Consider the following 25471-nt stretch of genomic DNA (forward strand, 5'->3'; position numbering starts at 1 on the left):
ATTAATAAATCAGGCCCTAAGTGTCTAGAGGTCCTCATCTACAGGGTACTGATGTTATCGTCTTCAAATCCCATAGGAATGAATAGAATGTGGGTGAGTTTTTATGTATTAAGCTCTAAACTCACATTTTGATAAATCTGCCCCTATGTTGGATCACAATTCTAAATTGCAATTACATCCAATCAAGTAATTAAAGTAATTAAAATTAAAGAAAAATCGGACTCTTTGCTATGAGCACTTGTGCAATGTCCAGGACTGTGTAGGTTGGAATTTATGAACCAATTAATGTTTACCAATTTAAAAATGTGTGTTATGTGTGTTTACCAATTTAAAAAATGTGCAAATCGTGCATTTATATTCCCTTCAATAACCTGTAGAATTCAATGTAGGGAACCTGCCAGGGTGGGCAGATAAAGAAAGAATGGGAATAAAGGATCAACAATGCCCAGTAGCTTTAAATCATTATCCATTTAGGCAGCCAAAAAAGTTCAGATTAATCATTTTTGCTTTTGCAAGGAGGCTTTGCATTTACATATATCACATTTCATTAGAAAAAATAGAACTACTATTTACATAGTTGACAACCATATAAGAATTTGTTACACTAAGAAGCAAGAATTACGAAAATGGTATAAATAAGAGTAGAAAGGGAAGCATAGGAAACAAGAATCCGAGTAAGGAAGACAAAGAAAAAATGGAGATTTGGTCAATGAGTAAACAGTGAAGCATTGGACCATAAATTTACTGAAAGGAGAAATACACATTCCTATTTTCTTGTGTGTCTGATTTGATTCAAATGTAACAGGAAATTTGACAGCAGCAAATATATTCTGCCTCAGGACTCACCATATAAATTCTGTATTCCTTTTTCCTACAGATTATATATGTTATAAATAGCAACGTTTATATACAGAAAACCAATGGCGGATACTCTAAAATGAGAAACCAAATGGAGATCCTACTAAAAGTTGTTAAATGCCATCTTTATATTATCTCTCTCAATATTCTTAGAGGTTCTGTAAATCTTCAATTTGCATTAAAAATTGGCTGCAAGGTTTAAATGTAGGTATGCAACATCTACGAAACACCTTTATTTGCACTAGGCCTAAATAATTAATTCCTCAAGGAAAAGCACACATAATGAAATGCCCAATTCTAACAGTTTGAGGACATTTTGCTGACCATGCAAGCTAGTCCAATGCTAAAAGTGATTATTTGCAGTAATTTCCCTGCATACTGAAAAGAAGCAAGCACTAACTGTGTCCAAAGGCAACATGATTTGAAACTATTACACCATGACTTTATATGATGTTAAATAACAGTTTGCATAGTAAAATATGTATTCTGAAAAGCTATAACTTCACTGCCAAAGGACTATGGTCTCTACAGGTTTGTAAAGAACCAAAAAAAACACAATGAACAGTATTTCTAGAATACTTTGTGGGAGGGTATTGTATAGGCACAACTCCATCATCATTATTCTCTCCTATTTATATAAGACCAGCAAGTTACACAGCAATTTACATAGGGGGCCTTACAATAATGAATCAAAGTAAAAATAAGGCCCTACTACCAAAAGTTTACAATCTAAAGGGATAGGGTACATTTGAAACATAAAGAATACAAAAACAATTAGGTGATTTATGATAAGTTAATGTCTGATCAGTCAATATTCATTGAACATGCTTCTCTAAATAGGTTGGTCTTTAGGGAGCATTTAAAATTGAAATTTGAAATGTAGGGAGCCTTATATCTGAAGACAGAGACTGGTAGAAGCCCACGAGAACTCTTACAGGCAGGAACTGGATGATGAGTGATGAGAGGAGAAAAGAGATGAAGTTTAGGAGCAGAGCATAGGTTGCATGAAGAAGTGCATTTTGAGATCAAAGCTGAGCTATAGGGGCAACTTCATTGATAAAGGCCTTAAATATGAATGTAGTAATTTTATTTATTTTTTTTTTTAGAGGGGATTGAGATAAAATGAAGGTAAAAGGTAAAATGAATATAGCAGCAGCATTTAGAACTGATTTAAGCTTTAAAGGCTATTTATTTGAACGCCTGCAAGGAGTAAGTCAGGTGGGAAATAGTAAGATACTGTTTTGGTTGTATCTAAGCTGAGGTAAGGTTGTATTTAGGCAATGTCGCACAGATGGAAGCAAATGGATTTAGCAAGTCTTTGGATGTGCAGATAATTCCACTTCTGTGTGGTTGATTAAAAGATGTTACTGACTGTGAGTGAAACCTGAGGTACAGGGGAAAAAGTTGAAGGAAATAGAATAAATTCAGCTTTAGAGAGATACAGTTTCAGGTGACACTATGACATCCAAGCGAAAGTAGCAGAAAGAGATTCTGTAACTTGGGAATGGACAGAAGGAGAGAGTTCAGGAGTAAACTGGTAATTTAGATGTCATCGGCATGAAGGTGGTACTGTGGTCTAATTTACTTTTTCCTAGAGAAGTATAGAGTTTTGCTAGAGAAGTGTAGAGAACAGTAGACAGCCTAAGACACAACCTTGAGGACCAAAGAGAGGGATTTAGGTGGAGGTTGAATTGGAGAAAACAACTTTAAAGGAACGATTAGAAAAATAAGAATGATTAGAAACAGCAGTATATCGAAAACAAGCTAAGTACCAAATGTCTAGGAGGTGTGGGTGGTTAACTGTGTCTGTAGAGAGGCTGCAGAGATATGGAATAGTGACCTTTAGACTTTTTCAGGAGAGTAAGGTTGGTAAGTTGATTTGGCATTCATGGTCTATTCTATATATGTACAATATATTGTATAGCAAATGGGGTCTGGACCTAAATAAATATTAAATGGTAATTTAGAAATGTTTGATGAAAATGATGTCATGCATAGTTTTATTACCTTAAAAAAATCAAATCTGTCTCTGGAAATGATTGGCATGAAAGAAACCATGTTCATGTCTTTTCAGATGCTTTCTAACTCCTGATTTTATACAAGCATTTTACCTTTAGCCTTCCATATTTGCTTTAAAGAAATTAGGATCGTTTTTAATATAGTAGTAATGTAAACATTTAAGTGAATACTGGAAAGCACTCTTTTCATGTAAACTCTTTCCAGGAAAAAAATCTTCCTGTAATTAACCACAATAGCTAAATGGCAAATACCAAACAATGACTATCTGCCATGTTCTCTATAAATCATTTACAGACACAGAAAACCTAATAAAGGCTGTACTACTAGTTTGTATTCTTACTGGAAATTCGGCACATACAATCCTCTCTCATTTTAGAAAACTGTCGAAATATTTAACACTAATGTTAATGTTGTATATTTGATTTGATATGGCTCTGTTAAATCATTATCTTTTACCAAGTCTCTCTGTTTTGGTGTCTAGCTTCAATAGTTAATTAAAATAGTTGTAAGGTCTGGCTCTGCCATCTTGCTCTAATATCTAATACTACATTATGACTGCCAATACTCTGCCACCACTTTTCATCACTGTAATATTTGCTTTAAACAGCACATTTCCTATTTATATATTTAAGGGAAGTGGCAAAGGCAAAGACAGGCAAATATGGCTGTTTTGGCCACCACTGTTTTCTTTCTGAATGGAGCAGCGGTCAAAACACCCTGCATTCCATAGTACTTAAAATATAATTACTTGCACTTCCTTAGTAATTTTTCACAGCAGCAAATACCAAGAAAGAAACACTTTGAGAAGAAAAAAAGAGGAAATATATAATGGTTAGAAAAAATCCAAACAATAAAAAACTGAATAAGTTTTAAAAGCATATTATTTTATTCCAATGTGCTTCCTGATTCTTGGGATGCAGCAATTTCATTAGGAATGGTGGAAACATTGGATAATCACACCCACAGAAGGGACTGTAAGTTACAATATTTTGTGGTTATAGGGCCATGATAATAAAGTTTAGGTACTTTATTAATCTTTCTGAGTTGACCTTTTCGTCTACCTTGATACTATTAGCTGAGGAAGTTACTTCATCAACCTTTTTTAGAGAAAAACTCTTCGGTATTTTGATGATATGAACTAGTTGTTGTAAGCACCAGAGAACATACACACTCAGAGTACACACACACATTTAGCATTTGTGGCTGTGCATGTTTTTGTGCTTTATTTAAGACAGCCAATGCAATTCCAAAACAAACTGCTTTATTTCTAAGAGAACCTGAGAATTGTTTAGAACAATAGTACATAGAGCTGATTATTTAGAATGTTGATCCTCGTGCATTAGCTGAGCTATAAAAAATAAATAAATAAATATATATATATATATATGTGTGGTACTGCTTTTTTGACTCCTGACGAAGGTCCCTGTGGTGGACTGAAACAATGTTTCTTTTTTCTATTTTCTAATAAAAATTAACTTTTTGTATATATGATTTATATGATTGAAAAACACTGGTTGTGCTCGAAACGTTGGAATAAAAAGTCCCTGTGTGTGCGGCACTCTTTCTAATATATATATATATATATATATATATATATATATATATATATATATATATGTAGATAATGTATACATGTATAAAAAGAGTGTGTAAAGGGAAAGTTCATTGTCAATAAGAATGCTATATTCAATACCAGCTGCTTATTAAAATGACCCTATTCATAACACTATTCATACTGGTTATGGCTATGTGTTATATTCTATTTATACCAAAAAAAAAAACATCAATCACATAAATATTGATTATGCACAAGCATTGGCCCATACAAAGTCTGCCTGATACCCTGTCAATTATCCTTCTTTTTTATCAAACTAAATGCAATCTGCAAGAGTTTAGCTAATTATATTTTCCAGCAGTGCAATTACCATTGATATACTGTTTTCATAAAGTTAAGTCCTAAAGAACTTATGCTGACAGTGTGAGTGGGTTACATAATACCATATAGCTGCCAAGATAAACCCTTTTACACACAGATTAGCACAATTATAATGGATTTATTGCCTTTTATCATTTGTTTCTGTGGCTGGCTTTTAAAGGATAGAGGATAGGCAACAAACAATGCATTCTCAAAAATAACATAGCTTATAAAAACACAACAGTTAGATATCTCTGTATACTATATATATAAATATAGCAGAGATGTGCCATAACTGAGGTACAATTGTATACACTTCTTTGTTGCTAGGTCTTTCTCTAATCATAAGCTTAATTAAAAATGAAATAATGAAATAGTGATTGGCTAATATTTTTGCCTTTACCTTACCTTTTGGGCTGTTATCTCTTAAGACTGTTACAGCAAAAAAGATGTCTGTGTCTCACTTAGGAACGTCAGCTGGCTCCAAACTGTGCTGATCCCATAGAATATACTGTGGATAAACAAGTTAATTTGCAACGATTGCCTCAGCCCCAATTCTCTTTAATAATTCTCTGGTCGCTACTCATGCACAAAGTACAGTTGTGGAAACCAGTCTTCGGATATTTTAACAAGGCAGGAAAGTGCGAATGACTGGAAATGGCTTTGCTTCTCTTTCCACTGATAATAAAATGCTGCCAAAGGCTTCCAATAAAAATGTCATTTTCTACAGCATCTTCTGCAAATATTTTATCAGCCTGAGCAGTATACAACAAGTGAAGGAATTTGATGCAATGTGGGGAAACTCTATCCCAGCTCCTTGGATTATTATTCTTGTCTCTGTCAGGTACAGCACGCAATGCTGCAGTCTATAATCCCAGCAAGAACTATACCAAGAACACCCCCAGATCACACCATCCAATGAAAAGAAGATGCAAAAGGACTTAACCTTTTCCCTGGCTTCGCAATACCCTAGGCTGCTGCTGAGTATTTGCTGGTTTTTCTCCTTTTCCTTACATTCAGTACGAATGAAGCAGAGCAAATGCACTGCCCATCCTCTCATGAGGACAGGATGCATTTATGTGAAACATGAGGAGAATGCCTAATGCTTGAGGAACCAGTACTGCATTCCCAATGAGCTCTCATTACAGACATGTTGTTGAATTACACTGGCTGGTATTATCTTCCGCAATTACCTTGTTTCAGGCTATTTACTATTAACAACTGCTTATTCTAAGAAATTAAAAAAGTCAAAGTTAACTTGTTGGGTGCCAGTGGGATTTCAAAGTGTGTTTTTTTCATTCCTACAGAGTGTTAATTTTTATATTAACCACTGGTGCAAAGAGCATACAGTTATCACTTGTTTATTTAAAAGTATTTACATGTTGTCCATTGTTTATGGTTAAATGGAACCCCTTCACCTTTTAGAAATGGATCATTTTAATTATATTTTAATACTGCTGTTTTTTTAAAGCATTTATTGTGAACTTGCATCCCAGACTATTTTAGTATAGGCATTATAATAACAATAATTGTCTCATTTTACCTGTGTTTCTGTAAAAGTAGGCCACTAATGCAAATATCAAATTATAAAGTAGCTGATGTTTTTATTTGTAAGACATATATGGGTTTATGTAACCCCATACATGAGAGTTGATGTAAAGCAAAGATTTATACGTAGTTATGGAGGAAGCAGACCCCGTGGTCCAGGGCCCCCTATCCTCCCGCGACCATGGGTTCTGCTTACTTGAATGTTACGCCGTTGTGCCTACTGCTGAACCTACCCATCATAAACAAGCTCTTTACTGTTCATTTCTCTACATATTCCTGCATAAATATGAAAAGTGGAGTGTAGATTTGCAAAAAAACAGCTGTACCAATAGAGTGTGCTGAGACAAAAAATGTATTTGGTAAAGAAAAAGTGCATCTGTCAAGTAGATTAATACAAGGAAAAGCTCAGTTTCTTCTTATACTGATCATGTGGTTAGTCTTTCTTGCGATATAGTGGATTTTTGTGTATTATAAATACTGGGGTCAGGTCGCAGGTGTTTTTTAAAGCCCTCTTAATCCTAGCAGATCCCTTGGATAAAATGCAATATGACACAATAAAGTGGTGTGTATACTGCACAATGATCCAACCAGTTTATAAACATGTTTTATTGCCTCATCAATAATATTTATATGGGGATCTAATATTTTCTTGCAATGCAGGATATATTTTCCATAATGTAAAGTGGCAAATTTGTCCTTTATAAACAATGGGGTCCAGTCTCAGATAATTTAGTAGCCTAAGAGATCATATCAAGAACTGAAATTCTAAATTCATAATAATTACTATATGTTGAATGCCGGAGCCTGTGAAGTTTATGGCAATGTCAGTTAGTCAGTTAGCAGGGAATACTTTTGAAGATTCTGCTTGTGCAAGAACATGAAAACTCCAATTAATTCATCTAATGCACATCAGTGGCCTCCATCTGTCTGACCTAGGGGTGACTGGGGGAAGCACAATATGACACTATAAAGTGGTTTATACATTGCGTAATGATCGAGCCAGTTTCTACAAATTTTTAATGCTTCATCAATAATATTTGTATAAGGATCTAGTACTTTCTAGAAATGCAGTTTGACTGATTGAAATCATAAACTGGAACAAATAGTGATGTTAAATGTTAAGCTGCTAAAAAAAAGTGGTTGTTTAGAAGGGCACATCTGTACTGTAGGACAAACTATAGGCGTTGCTGAGCTCTGTACCCCGGCCAATGCAAGGTGCACAGTGATGTGCTGCAAGTACAGTTATAGGATCCATTATCAAGAAACTCCTTAGATCTCCTATAGAGCCAAGTTTAAGCAAATAATTCTAATTTAAAAAAAATATTTTTTCTTTAATAATAAAACAGTACCTTGTATTTGATGGTAACTAAGATGCATGAATCCACATTGGTGGCAAAACTATTCTATTGGGTTTATTTAATGTCTAAATGATTTAATGCATGGTGATCCATATTACAGAAATATCATTTACATTGCAAGCTCTTTGGGGCAGGGACCTCCATCCTCATCCTCTTGACACTTAGCTTCACTTGGAATATTCAGTGCAACTGTATTTAGTATTTATTATCATACTTTGTTTTTATTTATCTATTATTGTAATGACCCCCATTTGTAGTATTCATTTATTTTTCTGCTGTACAACGCTGCATACATAAGTAGCGCTATTTAAATACAAATATACATACATACATACATACATACAAATCCCTTATCTGGAAAGCCACAGGTCCCAAACATTCTGAATAATTCACCCTATACCTGTACAGGGCTCTGCTGTACTCTGCACCAGCTTGCCTAACTTGCACCTCTAAATAATAAGCAACAAGGGGGTACTTTGCACCCTGCCCTGCACTTTATAAATTAGTTCTTGTTTTTTAAAAAGACCCTGTATTCCTTATTTGTTCATGTCCACAGAGGCTGTTATTGTTCCATGCAGACAATTCCATTAAGTTAAATACCAATTTTGAATGGCAATGGCACATGGTAAAATTTACCACCCACAGCTAAGTCTGCAATGCCACAGGTCACAAATCTCCCGAAAAGGCTTTGCCATTGCCTTACAAGCAGCGCCAGATTTCTATTGGGGGCGCCCCGAGGCTGCCCCCATTCTGCGCCCCCCAACGCGCATGCGTGAACAAACCCCCGCCCCCATTGCTCCCCATTGCTTCATATGGGAGCAAAATTTAAAAATTTCGCTGCAGCGGGGCGGCATGCTGCCCCTAAGTTTGTGCCACCCTAAGTTAGGGCCTGACCACAAGCAATCTGTCTTAATCGCAGTACATAGCCTTCCTTCACAATTTATATAGATTGTAAGCTCTACGGGTCAGGGACCTCCAGCCTCTATTTGTTTAAAAACTACTGTAGTTAGTAGTATTAGTGGGGAGGATATTTTTCTATGAAAGAGCTAACTGTAATGAATCTAGTATGTTATCACCTTGTAGCTCCCATATATATCTATATATACAGTACAGGTATGGGACCTATTATCCAGAATGCTCGGGACATGGGGTTTTCTGTTTTATTATTACAGAGAAATAATTTTCAAAAATTAGAATTATTTGCTTATAATGGAGTCTATGGGACTTTCTGGATGAAGGGTGTCCAGATAATGGATCCCATACCTGTATATATATATATATATATGTATATACCGAATCAAACACAACCTTTTTCAAGGTCCCAAAAGGGACCAAAACATTGGTTGTACATGCAATTATAATACACTAATATTTATTTGAACCACAAGACCCTTGGTGCTGGTTGTGTTTGATTCGGTATCTATATGGTGTTCTGTGCACAGGGGCAGCTACATGGTAGCAATCTTTGAAGTGTGGTGCTGTCGTGTAGACTCTTATACATATCTATCTATATATATATATATACTGTATATATATCTCAAGAGGGAGAGAGCTGAAAATTTGACTGATGCAGCCCTTTATTTGAGATCTATCTATATCAACTAAGCTGCAGGGGTTTCTAATGAAGATTATATATGCCAGTAAATATTATATTAATCAGTAAGTGTAAGGGTTTCACAATTTACAATGACAATAATGATAGTGGATAATTAGCATCCACTATGCAGCCATGTTCATTAAACTGGTAGGTTAGAACAAAATGTATTCCCCTTTTGTGCAAAGCATCATTAACATTTGCATGCTCCTTATTTTAATTCTTTACAGTAATATTAGGTGCAAGGCATTTTTGGCTTTTATTTTGTCTTAGTGCCATTTAATATAAGCCACTTTCATTGCTATAATCATGGACAATCAATTACAAACACAATTCCATTTTGAAACTAGAGAACTTAAATAGGCCAAACTTTAGGACAAGGACATGCAGTTTTCAGGCCAGTCTCTGCTCTGTTCGGTATAGCTGGAAGTATATAGGAGGAGATCTACTTCTCTCCACCTGGCTACAAAATGCAGAGAGAGATGCAGATCATACTGTATATTTCGTGTGTCCCTGCCCTTAGTGCTGGGAAATATCATGGGGACAATGGAAGCAGCTAAAATTCTACCATGGGTCAGACTGGGTTACCTGGGACCCACCAGGTAACCGACTTAAAGGCCCACTGCCACTCCACCCCCAGCCACCACCACTACCGCTCTGGTTACTTACTGCAAAAAAATAAAGATAGCCATGTGTTTCACAGCCATCTTTATTTTTTCACAACAAGTAAGCAGCAAAGCAGGAGTAGCTGGGAGTGGAGCGGGCTGCAGGCAGATGGCAGGGCCCAGCAGGGTTGGTGCCACAGGGTTTTTCCTGGTAGCCTGGAGGGCCAGTCCAACCTTGAATGAGCCATTCCTTATCTAAAGACTACATAAACTTTCGCTAAAGTAATAAAAGATGCAACGTTTGTTACAGATCAAATAATCTTTTAGCCCCACTCGCTTAAATTTCTTTAGCTTTTGGGGCTTATCCGTTTGGTGGGGTGTTAAAGCTGAGACTAAACACTGAGATCTAAAACAGCATTGCATTGCACAGAATGGAATTCAACTGCTCAATGTAGATAAAAATTTCCATTTGTCAAACTATCAAGACTGTATAAACAATTTTAAAAGCACATTAAACTTCTGGGGATACCCAGTTCAACGCTTACATCTACTAATACATTGTTCTGCTTTCAGCACAAAATAGTATTTCATTACTTTTATATTTATTTTATTTATTTACAACCTTCTTTTTTCTGTAGTACTTTTGTGGGTAAGACTGCAAGAGCTAAAACCTTGTTCAATTCCATGCCACCAGGGTGTTATTATTGTGCCTATTTTCCCTTTGAAAGCTCTCTCTAACTGTTAACTATCTATTTTTCTCCATCTGCAAAGGACTAAAGAGATATCAACAGTCTAAGAATAAAGAAGATAAAGGAAAACTCTGGAAAAGCTCCAAACAGTCTGGCTGGAGAGTCTGATAATGAAAAGTTAATTGAAAAGATCTTGCTGTATGTGGATTCAAAATCTGAGTGCAGAACAGCATTTAACATTTTCTGGTAAGTATTGTATATTGTCTATTATATTGTCTACTGTAGTATTAGTGGGAAAGACATTTTTCTTTAAAACTCCCATCTTTTTTCAACGAAAGGGCTAGCTTTAATGAATCTAGTATGTTATCACCGTGTAGCTCTGGTATGTGCTCTTTTTGATGCCTTGTAAGCTCCCAATATATTAAAGGCCAATCACTAGGGAATATATATATATCCACCAGGAAAGAAAGGTCCACACTCACAGGTCTTACGAAATACTTAGGTCATACATAAAACAACCTATGTCTAATAACCATGTTTTGGAGGGAAGGGTGCTAGTAGTGATGTCATATGACATCACCAAAGTGAGACACAGAATATTAGTATATAGCATTTGTATAATGAACAAAAAACACAAAAGAAATGTCAGCCTCCAAATAAAGTGTTTTAAGCCCTGTGATGTGCAGACCTTTACTATACATTGAATACCTCATTTCTGGACTGCACCCAGGCCATCAGAAAAAGGGATTACAAGTGAGTGCCTGCTACAATTGACTGTATGAAACACTGAATTCTTGGTGGGCTATCGCCCTACAGTGTTTATTGCAAAGCAGAAGCTAAAAATTTCCCGTGTTTGTACAGGTATGAGATCTTTTATCCAGAAACCCATTAGCCAGAAAGATTCAAATTACGGAAAGGCCATTTCCCATTTTAAAAAAATAATTCATGTTTTTAAAAATTATTTTCTGTTTCTTTGTTATAATAAAACATGACCTTGTACTTGCAACTAAATATAATTAATCCTTATTTAAGGCAAAGCAACAATATTGGGTTTATTTAAAGGAACAGTAACACCAAAAAATGAAAGTGTATAAAAGTAACTAAAATATAATGTGCTGCTGCCCTGCACTGTGTGTTTACTTCAGAAAGTCTACTATAATTTATATAAATAAGCTGCTATGTAGCCATGGAGGCAGCCATTCAAAGGAGAAAAGGCACAGGCACATAGCAAATAACAGATAAAACACTATTGTATTCTACAGAGCTTATCTGTTATCTGCTATGTAGCCTGTGCCTTTTCTCCTTTTTTCCAGCTTGAATGGCTGCCCCCATGGCTACACAGCAGCTTATTATATAAATTATAGTAGTGTTACTGTAGCAAACACACTAGTTTTACCAGTGCAGGGCAACAGTGCATTATATTTTTATTACTTTAAAGCTCTTTCATTTTTTAGTGTTACTGTTCCTTTAATGTTTAAATGATTTTTTAGTAGACTTACGGTACAAAGATCCAAATTACAGAAAGACCCCTGCCTGTAATATAAATGCACAACAATTTAGAATTCTGTTAATAACCTAATAACCAAGCCTACCGTTAGCCACAGCCGGAGCTTGAAGGAGGGGTTGCTTGACTCAACTTAGCTTGAGGGAGTGGCCCATTGGTAAGCTTGGAGTTGGGGTAGGGGATTAGTGTTTTTGTTAGTAGATAGGCTATATTTAGAGTTTGGTTAAGAATATCAGCCCACCATTTAAGGTTGGTCTGCTAAAGTAAGGTCCCTACTTGCTCACCCTAATAAGGGTTTTTTTTTGTATCTGTTGGTAAGTGGTTTAACCCCTATGGAGGGTGACCATGGTTGGTAAGATTTTTGAAAACCTATTCAAGAGAATATGGGTTGGGACCTTTTAAATGGTCACTTTGTAACAGACAGCTATCGGAACATTGCTGTGCAATTAATAGAAGGGCAAACAGACAGGGGGTTCTTAATTAGGTGCATGACTATGACCATGTTTATTATTTACTGTGTGTGAATTGTTACACAGTACAATACATAAATGTACATATTTATATGTCTGTTACTCATGCATTGTATTAGTTGATGTCTGTTTTGAACTGTTTGTAATTAAGCTGTGGCCAGTATTATTCCAAAAATGATGTAAAGATTCAGAGGGAGTCCTATAGTCCTAACTGGGCAATTTCAAAAAAGCCACTTGCATCCTCTGCATTAATATGTAATGATCCTTCACAGTCATTTTGATTCCAACTGAAAAAATGTGTTAAATGAAAGCTATGTGTTGCCTGTTGAGAATACACTATCCAGGAACTTTGCGCTTCTTTGTCGCATGCCGAGATACCTGTACCTTTGCTTTGAAACCAAACACATTCCTTGCAGAGTAGAAAGAACTACTTTAGACTTTTTATTATCAGAATCTCTAGACAGTCACACTGGTTGTTTCAAGCTGTCCAAGAGTTTCTGCTCATCTTCTTTTACCTGCTCTTTTGATACAGAATCTGCATTCATTTTCCACAAATGGAGTAAAATGAGACATTTAACTGTTGTATACATCTTTGAAAGAGAAAATAACGGTCTCCTTGTGACACAGATAAAGAAGTAGGAATAACTCGCCATGCCCTGACTATATTTCAGATCTATGTCCTATTCAAATAGCTTCTGTAGAATGCATCAGAATGTAAAGATTTAAATCCCATTTGTGACAGTAGGGTTTACAAACATAGCTGCCTGCTTTAAAAAGTGCATTTAATGGACATTATGGGCTGCAATAGTCAGGGTAGGCAGCACACGTGCAGAGTCAGGACAGGCCAAAAGCGATAACGGGGTAACATGATTACAGGAATAAAGCAAGAACTGATGACAGAATGTAATAGGCACCATCTCCAGTTTGCATGCACACCTCCATTCCAAAGTACCTGTAAACTCTTTTAAACCATTTAAACTCAATCCCCCATATGTAATTAAAGGTACAAAGTTTGCCCAGGAGCAGTAACCCATAGCAACTAATACAAGGTTACTTTTAAACAGGTGACCACTAAATTCTACCTGCTGATTGGTTGCTATGGGTTACTGTCCCTGGGCAAACTAATTGCCTTATATTACATAACCCTAAGGGGCTGATTTACTAATCCACAAATCCGAATCCCGAATGGGAAAAAATCGGATTGGAAACAAACATTTTGCAATTTTTTGTAAATTGTCGCGACTTTTTCGTAGCCATTACGATTTGCTCGTAAATTGTCGCGACTTTTTCGTAGCCATTACGACTTGCTCGGAAATTGTCGCGACTTTTTCGTAGCCATTACGACTTGCTCGTATATTGTCGCAACTTTTTCGTATTGAGCGCTCGTAAACGACGGGCAAACCTTTACGACTTTGCATGATTTTGGAAGCCTCCCATAGGACTCAATGGCACAATACTGAAGCTTGAATGAATCCGAAACTTTCGTACTCGGCACGACGGCTACGGAAAAGTCGCTACAATTTACAAGCAAGTAGTAATGGCTACGAAAAAGTTGCAACAATTTACGAGCAAGTCGTAATGGCAACGAAAAAGTCGCGACAATTTACGAGCAAGTCGTAATGGCTACGAAAAAGTCACGACAATTTACGAAAAAATCGCAAAATACAGATCATTACAAAAAACGCATTCGGATGCTTTTCTAATGTTCGTGGATTAGTAAATGTGCCCCTAAATGTGTGTTATGTCCATGGCACATGATCAAATATTTGATTTGGTTATTTTAAGTGCACTAAGATCATTAAAATGGATGGAGTTCACTGAACTAGGAAATATTGTACATATCCCCCACTATTTTGCCTTCAGCCACAACCCTAATCATCTGGGTCACCCATCCCCCAATAGCAAAATGCACTGGAACTAGTAGCTTAGCAACATCTAGAGGAAAGCTAATTGCACTTCCCTATTCACATTAAATAGTTGAATCCATTTTTAAGAGCTTGCTGAGAATGCATTTTAAGAAAAACTGCCATATAATATCTCAAGGGAGATTACTTGAAGCACCAACTCATTTAAGTCATACTGCAAACAAAAAAATGTTTTGAATATGAATTCAATTGTGTTCCCTCTGTCAGCAGTGGCTTCACAGTATGTACTTTCACACGCCTTCTGCTCAATTTAATGCTTCAGTTTCATCTAGATCTCAGAAATAAAAAAAAATTGAAAACAACAACAGGTTACAGTTACTAACCAAAAGTATTTATTGATTTAATTAGACCCTGCTGAGCATGGAATTCCTTTTCTATTTTTGTGACACACACACGCAAACAAAAATATGTATTGGTGTAAGAGGAATAAAGACAGGGAGAATCATTCTCATCTCATCTGGAAAGGCTAATGAATCAGCACTCATTTAATGTAAAGGCACAGCAACAAATATAGCCACCACTCAAAATCTAGATTTATCATGTAATATATAAATCTGAATGCTGATAAAAGTCCATGGATAGAAACACATCAAATACAACTATATTGTGTTAATACAACTATATTGTTGGTCTACCATGTTTGCCCATTAAATGCACATTTATATAGTTTAAAGCCTTAAAAATGATTTACATTCATCCCATTCTTTTTAAATCTTTTTTTACTGACCTGACCTCCGGCCACATCTGCTAAAAGGCTATTTAGTAGTGATGGGCAAAATGTTTCACCAGGCATGGATTCGCGGCGAATTTCCACGTTTTGCCATTGGTGGATTGTTTCGCAAAACGGATGAAACAATTTGTCATGGAAAAATTCGCTGCACATCCAAAAATTGTCGCCGGCATCAAAAAAGAATAGTCGCGGGCGTCAAAAGAATAGCCGTGTGACGAAAAGGCTGGGATACCAGCCGAAACATCAGTCTCTGTTATAGTCGGCAAATAAATCCATTTATTCTTCATAAGACCTGTGTGGAGCAGTCCCTTCATTTGAGTTTCTTATATACTGTATATAAATATATATATATGTATATTATAAATGATGCATTAAACATATAATATAAGATGACTTACTAATCCAGTGCACCTTTTAAGACAAAACATAATAATTTTAGGTCCAAAATTTTTCCTGAACAAGCTCTGCAACATTATGTTTACAGACTAGCTAGGAGGGGGAAAATGTGAGGACTTAGGCTGATGCCACACGTGGCGTTTTTACGTTGCGCATTTTCTAATTCTCTCAGCGGCTGAAAAACGCCCGATATCATCATCCATAGAAATAACTTGAAAAGACTCGAAGCAAACCACACAATGCGGAAATACGCTAGAAAACGCCTTAGCACGGATTTTTCAAGTGTTGGCCGAAATACGCTAGTATTTGCAAAGCCAGCTATTCCTATGTATACACAAAGGCAGCTGCCAGGCCTAGCGGAAATACACATCGTCATTCGCACTTTTAGCACCATGGAAACGGGATTTGCTACGTCACCAGTGCTAGGCTGAAAAACGCCATAGTCAGGGGCTGTGTGGCTTGTGCGGCGTTTTGAGGCTAAGAAAAAACGCCACATGTGGCATCAGCCTGAGGAGACATAAGTGGAGTAAAATATAGGAATCTCTTTTAGGATAGCCATGCTTCAGCTTTATTTCAACTGGCTTAATTGAAAAGCTGAAAAAATGCAGGTTTTTTTAATCAAACTGCTTTCAGGTGGACAATCGCAAACTTTAGGGTCAAGTCTGGGACACAAAAATATAAAGCTGGCATAATAAAACTTTCATGTGCTAATAATTAAAAATGGCTGGCCAAGCTACTCAAGAGATAAAACCAATTACGGGCTTAATGCTGCAGCAATAAAGGTATTTCAAATGCAATCTTAAAAGTGATGTGCAGATATATTTAGGAGAGGAACCTATATGGGTTATGGTATATGGAACAAAATACGCCCAATCTGAGTACCAGTGGATCCCTAAACACTGTAACCCTTTAAGGCTTGCATAAGAATTGTACTGGAAAGACTTGAATAATCTTCAAAATAGTACTTAATACTCTCTTACTTCTTTATATACATAATCTATCATAGATTTATTAAAATGTGAGAAATGTGAGAGCTCACCACAGAAAAACACACCCACTTTCTATTCATTCCTAGGGGATTTTAAAAAGTGTATTTATCAGTGGGTGAATGAAACTGTAAGGGTACCTGGTGGTCTAGTGGGGCGGCGGGGACGCCCGCCGCCTCCTCTGTTGCGGGGACGCCCGCCGGCTCTTCCTAGGGGTGCGCGCGCACGGCGCGCAGTCCTTTAAACAGTGGCGCCTATGCGCACTCGCGTTTCGGTTCGGCGCACGCGCATGACATCACTATGGCGCCAAATTCAAATATTTAAGCCGATTTTAGCTTGTAATCCCTGCCCAACGTAGGTCTACCTTCTGTTAGTTCCTGGGTGTGTTATTCTTGTGCTTCTGATCTGTTTTGACCCTTGCCTGTTCTTGACTTGTCCTGTACTGCCGCCTGAACTGACCTTTGCCTGAATTTGACTACTCGTCCGGATTCTGTTTGGTATTGCGCTGCAGTCATAACAGGATTCTGGGAAGAAATTCCTTAAAGGAGAAGGAAAGGCTAAGTCACTTGGGGGTGCCAAAATGTTAGGCACCCCCAAGTGACTTACATGACCTACCTTGTACCCCGGGCTGGTGCCCCTGTTAGGAGAAAACAGCACCAGCCCGGGGCACCTGTAGACACCGCTTCCTCCTTCCTTTGCGCGCTGCTGCTGTAATCCGTGGGCCGGCGCATGCACAGTAGAGTGAAAAGCCGACTTTAATGTTTAAGTTCGGCTTTTCACTCTACTGCGCATGCGCCCACAAGCGAGGAAGAAGCAGGAAGCGCCGGCAGCTGCCCCGGGCTGGTGCTGTTCTCTCCGTACGGGGGCACCAGCCCGGTGTACAAGGTAGGCGTTCTAAGTCACTTGGGGGTGCCTAACATTTTGGCACCCCCAAGGGACTTAGCCTTTCCTTCTCATTTAAGGCTCCTAGAAAAGTCCCATTTACATGGGTTTATCCTATAGGCTACAGCTTACCCACTGGGTTTAAAGCAGAAGCCAGGATAATAGCTGATCAGATTCCCAACTACAGACCTGATTGTTGTTGACCCCGGCCTGACCTCTGACTACTCTTTTGGACTCTGATTTGGTACTGCACTCTCTGAACGTTGCTGACCTCGGCCTGACCTCTGACTGCGAATTCTTGTACCCCTTCTCCCTGCAACACGGTTCTGGTTCCCTTGCCTGCTCAGAACTCTCTCCTTGGGTCTCTCTCTGTAAGACCTCGCGGCATCCGAGTAGCGAAGGGCTCCTCCCGACGTGAAAGGCGGCGGTTATAGGCGGAAACGTGAGCCGTGACCAGGCCCTTGGAGACTGCTCTGAGTTTTGGGATACCAGCCGTGACAGAAACCATGAAAACTCATTTCAACAAAAGGGATTAAAAGATCTGAACTTAAAGTAGGAACCGAAAAACAGATCAGGTAAAAGTCACGAAAACTGCAACTTTTTCATCTTGTTGCACGATAACCATGACTTTTTTGTATTGTTGCACAAAAGCCAGCATCAAAATCCTGAAAATCTCTAAAACCACAAAGCAAAATTAAGATCTTCCAATTGTTAAAGAGCTGCCATTGACTTCTACATGCTCTCAACAGGTTTTAGATGGATTATTTTCGGATTCAGAATGGTTGCATAATAAATCTTGGAAGAGTCCCAAATTTTTTTTCAGGTTTTAGGTGACAAAAAGATCAATCTGAAAAAGTTGCGGCTTAGCAAATGTACCACTAAGATAAATACAAATGCAAGCCATACAAATGTATAGTTATGTACCATGCATTTAAAATGTATTATATCCCTCAAAACTTTATTATCATCATGGCTGGTTTCCGGGTTGCAGAACTGCCAAATAGACTAGTAATACTTATATTTCTAAAATTAATATCAGTAGTTTTTTTTTGTTTTTGTTTGCATGAAGCCAGTTTGATCAGCATAGAGTAAATCTATGAGTACCTGTCACAGGTGAAGTACAAGAATTTTTGCTATGAATCTTGATTTTATATATATATATATATATATATATATATATATTATATATATCTTTATTATTATGTTTAAAGGAGATTCTGTAGGTCTAGTATTGTGTAAACCCTATAGAAAATGCTAGAAATACCTCAATTAAACATACTATTGTACCATATAATGCTTAAGTTCTACTCTCCTAGTACTGTATTGAAAATATGCCATTTCCTTCAAATATGGAGCAATAAGACACTTTTAGATTAAAGACTTGTTCACCTTTTAAAAAGCAATGCATGTATCACTTATGTATCACTTATGGCCTAATATATCTGAAAGCATAAGCTGACTAAATATTTATTTTCTATCTTGCGATGAAAATCAAACTTTAAACCAAAGCTATGAGGTTTTTTTAATCAAATATGTTAACTTGAATTAAATTCTGTTATACATTATTAAAATCAGTGAACTGTTACAGAATTCCTGTCTACTATAACAACAAACAAAAGCTTTAAATGAAGACTTACTAAAACTAGGAAGGAATCATTTTGCCCAGTCCAATCACAGTGACATTGTTTCATCACTACAATAGAAATAGCTTAGCCAATCACTTCCAGCAAACTGGGGAAACAACTATCAGTGAAATGGTCATATAAATTCAAAGTAAATGTATCCTGCTAAAACAAATAAGTGAATCTTCAGACTAATACAGAAAAAATTAAAATATTATATATGTAATTTCTTTATTACACAACTTGCTTTGAGCTTTTAAATAGACTACAAAGCATACAAGAGCTGGATTACCAGAATTACAGTATCTATTACATATACAAATAAAGATCTCCCATAAGGCCTCACTGTCCCCTTTATTTTCTATAGCAATTATGCTTTACAGCATAGGAAGGCATCTTCCATAGAGTCTATTATAAACAAGGACTTCTTATTTGTTTGATGAATTTACTTTTTATTTATCATATTAAAACATTACCTTGGTAACTAAGCTAAAATAAATCAACAAGTTGATAGCAAACTATGTTATTTTTTTATTTATTTACATTATCAAAATGTTTTTAGTAGACCTATAATACAGTGAGTCAGATTACAGAAATACCCCTTATCTGTAAGGGCCATGGCAGACGGGGAGATAAGTTGCCGCGCGACAAATCTCCCTTGTCGCGGGCGACTAATCTCCCCAAAATGCCATCCCACCAGCTAGAATGTAAATCACTGCATACGTGGCGCCAAAATCGCCTATGCCATCCCACCAGCGATTTACATTCTAGCCAGTGGGATGGCATTTCGGGGAGATTGTCGTGGGTGACTAATCTCCCCGTCTGTCACGGCCCTAAGACCTCAGGTTCCAAGCATTTAGGATAATAGATCCCCTATCAGTAACCACATCTAAAACTGCATAGTTACCAATTGAAATTTTATCCCAGAAGTTTTTAGAGAATACATACTGTATATAAGATCAGTTATCCAGACTGCTCTAAAAACTTGCAGCATCATTAGTCATTATGTATTGTTTAAATCAATAATGCTTCATTATTGCCAGATTTGTTATTGCTCCGAAATAACTAGACATTGGGGCACATTCATGAAAACGCGAGTTCGAATCCCGAACGGGATAAATTCGGATTGGATACGATAATTTCTTAAGATTGCAAATATCACGAAAATGCTTATGAAAAAAGGGGCAAATTACAGCACATCAAAGTAGTATAACTGGCTAATAAAAAAAATAAACTTCAGCCTTAACTGTTTGTGTTCAATTTATTATATTTATAAACAGCAACACTGGATTCACCAAAAATATTGCTTTACTAGCTAAGGTCATTTCATTTGTGCAAGATGATAGGATTTTTTTTTCTTTGCAACCTCACGATTATTTTGTTGCGATAATCGAAATGCTGTTGAAATAACAGAGATTCAGTAAAATGTTATGTTGTTGCTTTACAATTGAAGCTTTATAAATAGGCATTTCCAACACTGACAAAAACTGCCAAAGTGAATCAAAGTAAAAATGTTACTACTTCAGCATTTTACAAATAGGGCCTTCAGACTCTTTGAAAATATTTCATATTTCAATTTGTCTTGTTTCCCTAGTTATAAAAAAAAGTTGACATTCTCTTCAGCCAGAGTAGTACTGAAATTACTATGCCAGCTTCTATAGTTTCCTTTAGACGGATAAAGAAATTCTGTTTGGCACAGAAAGAGAAGATGAGATCAGTATTTTAATACCCATAATATTCTGGTTGTTGAAATTCAAGTTTTTGTAAAAAAAAAAAAAGGTTATTGTTTTTTGAAAATGTGATTAAAACAATGCCACTAATTAAATTTGATAAAGACAGGCAGTGCAGTTACTGCCTATATCCAATTAAGGCTTATGCCACACGTAGCGTATAGTGCATATTAAAAATGTTTGCTAAAAATACGCTACATGCACTTCTACCTCTGCCTGCACGTGAATGAACTGAATACGCTCGAGTGCAGGCATATATAGCCAATATCCACTTAAAAACGTGAGAAAATGCAAAGTCTCGTGTTTTTATGTGAATATCAACTACATGTGCCTGCACCCGAGCGTATTCAATGCATTCAGGTGCAGGCACAGGTAGGGGGAGTTTCAAGTGTATGGTGCGTACTCTCGGCACGCTTCGTGTGGCATTAGCCTTATGTGTCTGCTCCTAAGTTTTAGAGGCTACCTTAGGTCTAACCCATACCTAATGTTTCATAGGAAAGGCCTTTTTAGATAACATGTATAAATGACCATAGAAAATTCTGTTACCCCTAAGCATGGTTTAATGTATTTTAAATACTTTTAATACCGTAATAGGATGCTGTAAATATTGCTCATCTTACTTGACAACAGCATAGTGATTTCTTCCAGTTGTTCTTTCACTTAATTAAAAAAAACAATTATCTTTAAAAACAGTCTGCAGTGGGATGTTGCTTAATCTCTAATTATTTAAAATGCTTTCAAAATGAAAAGGTCTCATAAAAACACTAAATTAATTTCACTAGACAAGAATAACAGGGACCTGCTTTTTTGATGAGCAAATATTCTAACTGATTTTTCATTAACATAAAATGGTTAGTGATGCAGGGATTCACAGCAAAAAAATCTGCATTTCGCCATCAGCACATTTTTTTCCAAAACTGCAGCAAAGATTCACTGCAACAAAAAAGTCGCCAAAACAAAAATGTCAATGAGTCAATGGAGTGAGAAAAAATGGCCACTGAATTTAATGCATTTGGAGTAAAAAAAATAAAATAAATAAAATTTGTTGCCTATTGACTTCAATGCGTTTTCAATAATTTTTCGTCATTTCGAAAAAATGTTGAGTTTCGCTCATCACTAAAAATGGTTAATAATATTCTAATTCCTTTGCCTGACATTAATGAGCCCATATTTAAATATAGTGTGTGCTCTAGAAAACACTTTTCTTACCAAACAAATCAATAAACATGTGACTTAATCTTTGGGAATGGGCCTTTGTGGACTAAGTGGAAGAAGGGTGTTGCTGAACTACAGTTGATTAAAATTGTTAAATAGTTAAGTAAATCTACTGTGCACCAGTGTTTTTGTTTTTTTTTTTAAACAAATGCTAACTCTTTATTCATAGCAAAGTAGAGCAATCTTTGGGAGGATAGTCAGAGATAGATACAGTACAGTTATCCCTTAATTTGCAATTTCGTCTCATTGTATATTTTTATATGCAAATATGATGACAATGAAGATGACTTGACTTGACTTGGAGGGCCTCTATTGGGATTGGATACTTCCACATTGCCTCAGTCAATATATTGATAATTGACCTCTGATGGGTAAGTCTAACCTAGGCAGTAAACATCTACCCCTAGGTCTGTACGCTTGAGTCCCTATTCTACGGGAGGTACACCCAGGACACTTTTTTCTTCTATTTCTCCTCTCAGCTAACCTCATTCTAACTCTTACTCCTGGAGAATAGGTAACAAAACCTTCAGTCCCTTACAATTACATTGGCTTTAATGTCTGGATTATTGTCATATCTGAAGTGAAATGTAGACAAAGGAAAATTAAAACTATAGCTAGGCCTGTTGTAAGCAACCAAACACTATCATGGGTCTAACTGAGAATGTTCATTATATTCTCTTGTAAGGCCTAGGAAATACATATACTTGACATTCCTACATCATCCATTATAGCATAACTGGCCCAGTTATAAAAATTGCATTTCACAATGTAATTATGTTCAACAAGCAGTTTATTACACTACAAATTTTAATTGTACATTGTAGTAGTTTTAAGACCATCTTCAAGGTGGCATAATTTTAGGTGCACAGTGCTTGTAATAAAAGACATTTTATTACAAACACTGTGCAGTGCTGCAAATAAAATGTGCAATATAGTTTTTTTCCCATTGAAGATTGAGTTGCTATCAGTTTGCAAAACATGTGACGACCAAAATGAAAAATGTTTACTTTGTGTAAATATTTGTAGTTAATGCCATTTATTACTTTGCCCATTTGTGTTTATTTCATCTATGATTTTGGCCACCATGGACAAGGGTAAGTGTTAACGAGAACAAGAGAATAGTTAGCAAGCTAAGGAGGTTTACACTAGCTATTGTTTGTCTCTGGTGTTAACAGGTTTGTACAACAACATCATGCTAAGATCTTAAGGCTCAAAATAACAATGGGATTCTTTGAGTTTAGCTCTACTGCATAAACTAATCAGTAACATATTAGTGTTCTACCACACAATATATATATATATATATATATATATATATATATATATATATATATATATATATATTATGGAATAGTCCCCTTGTAAAACTAGTGAAAAAACTGTTAACCTAGTTACAGTATATGCTTCTGTTCATGAACTAGAACATAATCACAACATGATATTTGTGTGTATTCATTCAGAACTTTTCATGAGAAAATAAAATGGACATTTTAGCTATTGCCTCTGTCTGTAGCTGTAGAAGAATGGAACATGGAGAAAGAAGCTTTCTTTTTATATTGTTATATCTTTTGCATTATGCTTTCAATCATCTTACATATAACTAACTGAAATATTTAGAACTACTAGAAGGAAAATACAGAGTGGACTGACATATCAGTACCACACCAGTGATCTCTTTATTTTTGCTAGTGTTCTTTCATTTAAAACTAAAAGCTTGCTATATAAAGTGGGAAACATATTGAATTACTACCCTGTAGCTTCCATTAGTAAAATTATACAAGTGGCCACAGGGATAGCATAAAGGAGATTTAGTGCTGCCAGCTATTAACATTATATAATGCACAACATGAAAATGTCACTGCCTGTAGAACACAAGACAAATATCTGTACACTATGTGCATGGGTGTGTGTCTATATACAAATACGGTGAAACCAAACATCTAGTCCTCTGGGTAATTGCTAAATGCAATCCACCTTTCCAACCAAGCTTACCAGGAGAAAGAATACTGCAGTATTTAACACCCTGTTACTTACTTTTAGAAATTTCCAGCATTCATCTAAACTGCCTGTCTGTTGAAGATTTAGAGGGAGTATTACATAGACAAAGAGCATGATAGTCAGAGCCTTTTAAGCTATATGAGACCAAAATAGGGTACCTCTATCTCATTCCCTTGATTCTCTCATATAGTAGGAGTATATGTGTGTTTTGACCTGACCTACAGATACTCTGGAAGAAACTTTTCTGTTGTAATAGGTGGAAAGAAATAGTGGGACCATGTGTCTCATCACTCAGAAACAACATGATGAGTTATAGGTAGGTAAGGACTTTTCAAGACACATTCAATACACTATAGATCAGCTTGCAAACAGCAGTAGGTCAATGTACAACTATTAGGAATAAGGATTGACCTTATGATGAGTGACTGTGGTGCCTATAGTGTAAGTATATCTCTGTATAATCAGCTCTGCTTTCCCTCAGTTCTAAATATACCATACTTTTTGGAGTTATTTTTGATAACTATGGAATATGAGATTGTTATAATAAGGCCACTTTTTAGAAACATAATAAAATATTTGCTAAATATATTAAGCACCAAGTCTATGCTAGGTTTAATAACCAATAGCTACCAATCTACAGGCTGTCATTTCTAGTCCTCTGTTTGAAAGCAAACATCTCATTGCATGTTATTGGTAATTAAAAATACAAACTGTGCACCTTTTAATGCATTGCCTTTTAATAATATACTAAGGGGAACAATATTGATTTCTTTCTCTAGCTGCATGTACAGTTAATACAGCTGGGAATAGCAGTTTTATATAATGGGAAAAGTATACAGTTACATTATTGATAACTCCTGAAGAGCTAAGCAAAAACAAACAGAAACAAAGAATTCTATATATATTTTGTAAATAAGTGTGGTTTGTATATTTCTGCATATTCTATGTGAATCTAACTTGCTGTTTAGCAACATTTAGAACTAGGCCTTATGTTAACGATACCAAAAGCAAATCCTGTGGTCATTTTACAGGGTTATGGTCTTGCAAACTGAAAATATAGTTCTCACAGCAGATTCTGTATCAACATACTGCCTGCTGTGGCACTGTAAATCAACTCGGCAGACAGAGTGCATATGCTCACACAACACTTTGAATGGCAAATTCTGTGCTTCAATGACAACGTGTCAAGTCCTCTCACTTTCTGAAATGAATGGATGGTAGAAAACCTTCAGGCTTAACTATAGCTATTCTCATGCTTCAAACAAAACATCATAAATAAAACCTTTCATAAAGAGAGCGGGAATTAGATCCATCTGCTCTATAGACTTAAGGAAAGCTTTATTTAAATATTTGTTTACAGGATACTGTATATTATTATATTGGATATCAATTGTAATTAAATTCGTAAAACTATTGTAACTTCCTAA

At 36.2% G+C, this 25471-nt stretch overlaps 1 protein-coding gene across 3 annotated transcripts in view; it reads right to left on the bottom strand.

The window, feature by feature from the left end:
• frmpd4 (FERM and PDZ domain containing 4) overlaps positions 1-25471 on the bottom strand; it is a 204973-nt gene that overhangs the window by 130601 nt on the left and 48901 nt on the right. Inside the window, exon 1 of one of the 3 annotated variants that reach the window (XM_031896994.1) lies at positions 5201-5796. The exons of the other annotated variants lie outside the window; for them this stretch is intronic. The gene's annotated coding sequence lies outside the window, so the exon portion shown is untranslated. Of the gene's footprint in view, positions 1-5200; positions 5797-25471 lie in introns of those variants that run through there. 3 annotated transcript variants of the gene reach the window in all.

The sequence above is a fragment of the Xenopus tropicalis genome, chromosome 2 (genome assembly GCF_000004195.4).
Source record: "Xenopus tropicalis strain Nigerian chromosome 2, UCB_Xtro_10.0, whole genome shotgun sequence".
Lineage (NCBI taxonomy): Eukaryota > Metazoa > Chordata > Amphibia > Anura > Pipidae > Xenopus > Xenopus tropicalis.